General features: G+C 40.4%; 1 long non-coding RNA gene across 1 annotated transcript; it reads left to right on the plus strand.

Annotated features, from left to right (window-relative positions):
• Positions 1-239: 239 nt before the first annotated feature.
• LOC120759795 (uncharacterized) lies at positions 240-2,981 on the plus strand. Its single transcript, XR_005703230.2, has 3 exons — positions 240-343; positions 563-650; positions 2,656-2,981. It is a non-coding gene; the product is annotated as an uncharacterized LOC120759795 (long non-coding RNA).
• Positions 2,982-7,838: the final 4,857 nt, after the last annotated feature.

The raw sequence follows: 7,838 nt of genomic DNA on the forward strand, positions 1-7,838 counted from the left end.
AAATTCTTAACTGCTTCTTTCTTCATAAACTCAAAAGTCTTTCATGATGTGGGGTCTTTTCCCTTGTTCCATCCTGATGGCATTTTGAGTCCAGTGCTTGGGTTCCTCTTAGGGGACCCAGGTGGATTCAAGACAGAGGTGATCAGCTCAATGTGGAATTTCTGTGGTCCACAGCTGACAATGTGCCTGGTGCTCTTGGCAATAGCATGGTCCCTCATGCAGGGAGCATGCAGAGCCCTCTTAGGGGTCTCAGAGACTAGAGAGGGAGGAGCAGAAAGAGCCTTTGTGTCCCATGGTAGAAGATTGCTACCCCAGCAGACCTCAAAGCCTCCTTAGAGGGCTGGTGTGTGTTCTTTTTCTTAGTTGCTTTTCTGTGAATGTATGCCTGTGTAAAAATAGTTCTGCATTTCCATCTGAAAAAAATTCATCATTTAACAAGGGAGAAGTGGTGTCTGTTTTACTGCTGGAAGCCACCATTAGCCATCTTGCTTCTGGTAAGCTGGAACACATAAAAATGTGCTGTTCCCTAGAAATAAAATTTCTGCTTTTTTTTTTGCTGAAGGGAGAGCTGGGTGCCCCCAGGGTATCACATTGGGCTTGAAGCAGGCCAGGACTGTGGACAGCATGGAGGATTGCCGCCCTCTGTTGTTGTAAGGAAAAATAAATATCTGCAGCACAGCTAGTGCTGTTCTTTCTCTGTCCTTTCTTTGACTTTTTTCTTTTGTGGATTTTTTGGTTTGTTTTTTTTTCCCCTCCCTTTTGTTTTTTACCTTTTCATACAGTGGCTGGCTGCAGATTCACAGCTGACAGATGGCTAGTTTCATCTGGCCACCTGAGGGTCTCTGTTGCCAAGTAAATTCTTGTCACAAATGGTCAGCAGGTCAAGGCTGCTCGTCTCTGCAGTCCTTGCCAGAGCATGGAGCAGAAAATCAGTCATGCAAATCTTTGTGCATTTTGTTTCCAGTGTGAGTGTGTGCTGACGGAGTTCCAGATGGCTGAGGGACACGTCCTCTGGCTTGCTGGTGCCTAAAGGGCAGCCTTGCCACCTGCTCTGAGAAACAAAGGTTGGCCCAGGGAGTCTGGTTTGCAGGGATCAACTTTTATGTGATGCAGAGTATGAAGATGACCTTGTACATTCCTCTCTCAGCTACTGTTTTATAGGAGTTACTTTCTGGTGTCATTGTAGTTAGTTAATTTCTTCTCCCCTCCTGCAGCTTATTTGCAGAAAAGCTGTTTTGCAGTTTCAAGTCATGAAGCCTTACCTGCTCCTGCTTTTATTCTAAACACAAAACCTTGCACTTCATCAGCATTAACTGATCCTGATGCATTCCAGACAATGAAATTATGTCTGTGGGGCCCATTAGGAGAAGCCTCCCTGGGCTGCTAGATGCAGAATTTATAGAGTCTGTCTTTAACCTTTTGGAAAATGGAGAAATGTCTCATTATCAAAAATGATAGCCTTGTACACTGGAGAGTTTAGCTATTTGAACTACTTAACCAACTCTCCTTATAATATATATATTTCATATTTAAAAACCTGAAGCTGCAAGAATTGTTATTTCTGTAGGTGAGAACATTTTCACCACACTTTCGGGATAGGGCTATACCCCTGTGTATTCCCATCTGTCATTCAAAGTGATCTCTCTTCTTGCTCTGCTTCGTATGCCATCTTTTAATAGCAGCACTTTCAAAATCTCACCTGCAAGAGAATAACTGTTATATTGTGAAGGCTTCACCTGCTGGAATTGAGTGATCTATACAGGAGGAGGCATAGATAATCAGCAGGAGGGTATTGTTAGAGGGTTGATCTAAGGAGCACACCCACTTTGGGGGAGTTTAGTGTGCATCCAGTTTGGTGCTGTGCATGCTGAGAGGCAGCAGTAGTCACAGGGGTCAGGTATGCTTGCTTCTTGGCCAGATTTTGTGCAGAGAATGTAAATACAAATAATCACTGCAGAGGATAAAGCCAAAGGCACGAAGAAATTTACCCAAAATCTCACAGGGAGCATGTGAACTAGGAAATGTAGCTCAAGCTGTCGAATCTTGGGTTAGTGTCTCTGACAAAAAAGTCAACATTCCTCTTGGAACAGCATAATGCACTGGAGTACAGTTGACATGGGAGAGGTGGGTGAACCCCTTGGACAGGACCCCGACTCTAGCGTGCTCTGGAGATGCTGGAAGAAAGCTAGTTAGACCTCAATGTGATGATGCCAGAGAGAAGTGCTCAGCCTGGCATCTCCCTATTCTGCCTTAGCAGACAGGAGACAGACCTCCTTCTCCTGAAATTTCCCTGTGTGCTGCTCTGGGAAATACTAACAGGCAATGCAACTGCAGCCCTTTTCTTTCTCCTCTCCCTGGATTTATTCCTGACTGGTCTTTGTCTGGCCTTTCTGTCTTCAGAAAGAGACATCAAAATTATATGAAAGCAAATGTCTCAGCAGAAAGGAGTTCAGACTGGCCATGCTGCTATTCTAAACAGGCTTAATTTTATATATTCTTTTGCTTTATGTGCTGCAATGCTTTTTGTTTGAGGGAATTCTCGTACGACTGTTTGCTTTATTATAGTGTTCTTAGAGGAAGCTGTCAGGAGCTGCAAGTATTTCCTTCTCCTTTAATCTACTCTAAATCCAGCCCTTAAAACTGTTTTTCTCCTAGAGACCTTGAGCAGTGATATTTGGATTGAGAATAGTTCCCACTGCGGAGACATCCTGCTAGCCCTGTAACATCTGGAATGACACAGGCTAAGGTCGGCAACAGGTGTCAAGGTCCTCCTTCACAAGCCTATGGGAATAGGTAATTGTTCATAAACTGATGTTGTACTGCTCTGCTTTCCTTGCTGAAGAGCTCTTGGCTGAGAAGACTGATACTTGCAGTGAAAAGAAAGTGAGGAGAAATGGTACTTTCTGCAGTGGAATACAATCAACCAGTACTGCAGTTTTACAGGTGGATGATCAAAACTGCTGGGTTTTCATACATTTTCAGCGGGCACATACTTGACAGATGCTCCCTACAGATCCCCCAGCCTTATGCTGGGTATTTAAAACTTTTTACCTTCTCAGGTTGTGAAATCTTCTTAACTATTTTCAGTGTCGAACTTTGAATGAGTATGAGAATTGAACACCTCCTAGCTCTGCAGAGTTGAATTTTTATCTTTCTAACTCATTTGATGTGAAATAATAGACTGACAATTGCACAAAAAGGTACACAACAGACTTGTTATATATATATATATATATATATATATATATATATATATATATATATATACACATATGCGTGTGATCCCATGCTACATACAGAACTTTAGTACAAGTGCTCTAAGGGTATAAGCAGGATTTTAGACCACATTACTCCCAGGAGGAGATGAGAAGTCCACCTCTTGTCCAGTAAGTAGACTGTATCCTTTGACTGAGTTCCTCAAGAGGGTGTGAACTCCCAGCAAGGGAATACTTGGTTACCAGCATGTAAGTGCAAACAGTGCACCACCTGCCTCTCCTGAAAGATTTAAAATGCACAGCATAAGTTTTCTTGCCTGTGCCAGCAGGCAGACGGGGTGGTATAGAATGGCTGGAATACCTCCAACCTCTACTGCAATTTATGGACAAATAAATTAAACCTTTAAGGCCCTTTTTCTTTCTGCCAACCTCTGCCAACTTCTCCCATTCATAAGTCAGCTGCCTTCTATTTGAATGCTAGGTTATTCTGGTATAGGTTAAATGCAGATATAAAGACATCCAAGGAGGCTGTAAATGATAAATGATAAAGGTAGTTAATAAATAAGTAGCAAAAAGAGCTATTCTACAGCTCTGAAACCTTTCACTGTGACCTTGGAAGTAAAGTATCTGCTGAGGCTTATGCTCCTCTGTGGATAGATGTTAAAACGAGGAAAGCCTATGCTTGGTCCCACACACTTAGAGGAAGTTGTATTTACTCTTACATTGTTTCAATAAGCAGACAAAGATAAGCAATGAGGTACGGAGACAAAATAGTAATTACTTTAATAATAGACTTCAATAAAAGCCTATCTGTGTAAATTTACTTCTGTCAATACTTGAAACATAAGTCTCGGTTGTTACCTAATGCTCTGAAAGTGAAGATGTCTTACAGGCACCAGAGGAGCGCAGAGTCTGTACTGAATAGGAACAGGGTCACAATTCCTTGCAAATTCCTGCACTGCAAAGAATGATGAATCTGATGGCTTCACAGCACAAAAATGTAGGAAAGATTGAGCCTTCCTTCTCCACTTGCATTTGCAGCTCTGCAAATATTGAAGGAAGGGTGCAGCTTTAAAATTCTTAGTGGGTTTGAAAGTGATTATCTGAATATTTGTGAGCCAACTCAGTTGACTTGCCATTCTGTAGTATACACTTGAGTCTCTTTGTTCCTTTGGTACAATCTCAGTTTGCTATCATTGTCTTGAAATCTGCATGTGGTTTGATTCTCAGCTTCCCACTCCTGGAAGCAGATTGTCTTTTAGTCTTGTCTAAAAATGCTTGCTTTGTTTTCCCTGCTGAAGCTGTGGATAGAAACTCCTTTCTGCCTTCCTGGATGGGTAGAAGGAAAACTTCCCCACTGTTCTCAGTGGCAGAACAAGTCCTCTTAGGTGGGTGAATGGGTAGAAGAACGAAATGATGCTCTCCTGCATGGTTTCTATGCCAGTTTTGTTACTGATGAAGCACAGGTTGCTTGATGGGTAGCAGAGCTCTCCCTACTTGCTAGTATAAAAATATGTATTGGGAAGAGAGCAAGTATTGCACCCCAGTTTTCCAACCCTTTTTGCTCGACCTCAAGGGAAAACTTTGCAATAAGATTTATGATAACATTCCTATTGATTTCATCTAATCATCCAGTGGGATAACTATGTCACTGGAGAGATTGGAAAAGCAACTGAAATTGGCCACGTTGTGGAACAAAAGCTTTAAAGCATGTTCCAAAATTGTGAACAAAGCCTGTGCAGTACATGGGACAGATTTATGTTCCAACCATATGACACTTTTTAGGGGGGAGCTGAGAACATCATACATCATCATTTCTTACGATAATTTGACAAATAAGAACATCTTTCTCTTAGCAGCTACTTGAATATTTTTTTGCTAATGCTTCATCCCAGCAAGACAAAAGGGATATTCAAGTGTGTGTATAAGAGGCATTTAGTTTTGTAGACATAAGCTTCAATTTTATTTTCTCTTTGAAGTCTTTTAAAGAGCACCTGTGGAGTGGGTCTTTCTTACTTGTTTGTTTATATGAGGATTTTGAGGACTTCTCTATGTGGAACAGGAGATGGAGCTATTTCCTAGCATGAGACATATTTTGCGCTTTAGTTAAGCACTGGCAGTGGTTGTGTGTTGTCCTTGATACAATTATTACATTATCGTGATTGCAGTCCCTCTCTAAGCTCTCTTTTTTAAAGCTCAATAGTAGCTGCCATCACACCAATATGACATTTTATTCACAATCTGGATTTGTGGTTAATGGAATAAATAACCACCAATACTTTGTTTATGTAGGTGCGGTAAGCAGCTCTCAGATGTGCAAACTTCTTGTTTTGAGGTGAAAGTGATTATTTATAAAGTTCGGAGTTGTGTGACCATTTCAGCTACCAGTATAAACATGAATTACTCTTGAAATCCTTTTCTGTTTTGTTCCTAGTCTTCTTTTACACAAGATCATATATTTATCCTCAAGTATCTAAATTAAATTTAACTGTTTTTTAATTTATTTTCCTAAAGAAATGAGACTTTTGGAGTCATGTTCCCTTTCTGTATGTCTATCAGATTGTTGCAATTAACTTTTGAACCACTGGTCAATTCTGGTGGTCAATAACGTTCCTGCAATGGCACAGAAATTGACAGCTGGGTGACGGAGAGAAACCTTGTTAACATTCTTATGGAGGAGAAAGAGTCAGCATGCATCTGTTAGCAAACATGAGGAAATCCACTCAGAAATATGCATCTCTTGGAATACTCACTTCCTTGGTTTTTCTGGCTGTGGAATTCTTTTGGGTGGTTTTTTTTTGGGGGGGTGGTTTTTTTTGTTTGTTTGTTTTTTTATTTCATTCAAGGCATATAAAAACCAAGTGAACTACATATGTTTTATTTTTATATAAAGTATTGTAAGGCTGTTCAGAAAAAGCTGAAACAGAATCAATAGTTAATTTGGGGAGTTGTTGTTTTTGTTTATTTGTTTACTTGGAAGATATTTCCAAAGAAATAAATCATTATCTCTACTTCCTGGTTTTGGCAGGAAATGGAAATAGATTATTATAAAGGGATGCTGTCATTTCCAGTTTGCCTGGAAGCAGAAAAGCCTAAGCAGTGAGAGAATCTGTTAACATATAGCTATCCTATGCTATCTCTTATTCCTGGGACCAGATGCACAGACCCTGAAATAATTTCTTATGTTATCCTTTTCCCTTCTTCCAAAGCCCCTGTGGCCTTTACCTGATCTATGAACAAAAGAAGAGCAATGTCTAGCAGAGGTTTTTTTTCTTTTTCTTGTTGCCATTGTGCTTTACTGCAGTCATTGTTCCTGTCAGACACGGAGACATCTCTTGGCATTGCTGCTCTCCTTGTAGCTGCGATCCCAAGTCACGCTGCAAATAGCACAGTACTGGTGCCTGCCCTGAGCACACTTTGCCTCAGGGATGCAAAGACATGAAAGTTTGGGGAATCTGGTATATGGCCAAAGGAAGTGCTCCAGGTAGGCATATTTCTCCATCTGCTAGGAAAGATCAGCCTTGCTAAGCAAGGAAGGGTCCTGCCTCCTCTCCCTGGGGAGCTGAGCTAGGAGATAAGAAAGGAGTTATTAATTTACTTCATGTGCACGCATGACAGGATAGAAAGAAGAAAATGCCAAGCAGTTCAATGGATTTGTTTTCCAGTGGAAATATGTGTTGCTTTTGTTTACGATTTCCATGTGGTCATCTCAGTTATGAAGTTAGGAAATGTTCTTGTTCTTTGCATGTGTCTTTCCTCCCAGCCTATCAATGCAGAGGCATGTCCAAGCCACATATTTCCCACAGGCTGCCTCACCCACCATTGTGTTTGTTCAGCACCATCCCCAAATCTATTTTCTGCTGTTGATTGATTCTGGCTACAATACTCCAAACACTTGACAAATGCAACAAGAGTAGTTCACATCTCATCTGACCAAATAATAAGTAGTCTTTTCATATCCTATAAGCTTCAGTGTCATTAAACTAAAGATCAGTCTTCAAACATTACTGGAGGTGTTCTTATTCAATTTGTGTTGGGGACAAATGATATATTTTTGCATGGAGTTTGGCACTATTCAGGCTTTGCCTGCATAATATAGCTAGACCTCTGTCTGCTTATCCTGAGCCCAGATAACTAACTACCTTTTCAAATGTTTGGTTCATATCCATTCAGAAAGAATTTAACCAAAATTGTGTGTGTATAAAAACAGCTAAAGGGAGGGGATAGTTCACAAAAACATTTTAAGGTTGTATTTACTCACAGATCAGTTAAATGTAGTGTACGAAATCTGTGCAATTATGGATCTTGTATTTACCATGAATTTGTTGTTGTTTTGTTGGTGTTTTTATGCCTTGAGTTAATGAGGCATTAACTTTGGAAGCAGTCCTCAGTATGTGGGTAGTTTTTTTAAAAAGAGCCACCTGAAATCAGTTTGAGTAGCGGAGCATGCACCGTTTCAGCAGTATTCATTAGAGTTAGTTCAGTTAACTGTAAAAAAATGTTTGAGGAGATGATGAATACGTATTTTCTTGGAAACTTAATGAGTATTGCATAATAAGAGCGAACAGCAAAGAGAATACAAGACTTACTTTTCTCCCAGAAAACAATTTTCAGTCCTTGTGT

This window comes from Hirundo rustica, chromosome 1 (assembly GCF_015227805.2).
Source record: "Hirundo rustica isolate bHirRus1 chromosome 1, bHirRus1.pri.v3, whole genome shotgun sequence".
Taxonomy (NCBI): domain Eukaryota; kingdom Metazoa; phylum Chordata; class Aves; order Passeriformes; family Hirundinidae; genus Hirundo; species Hirundo rustica.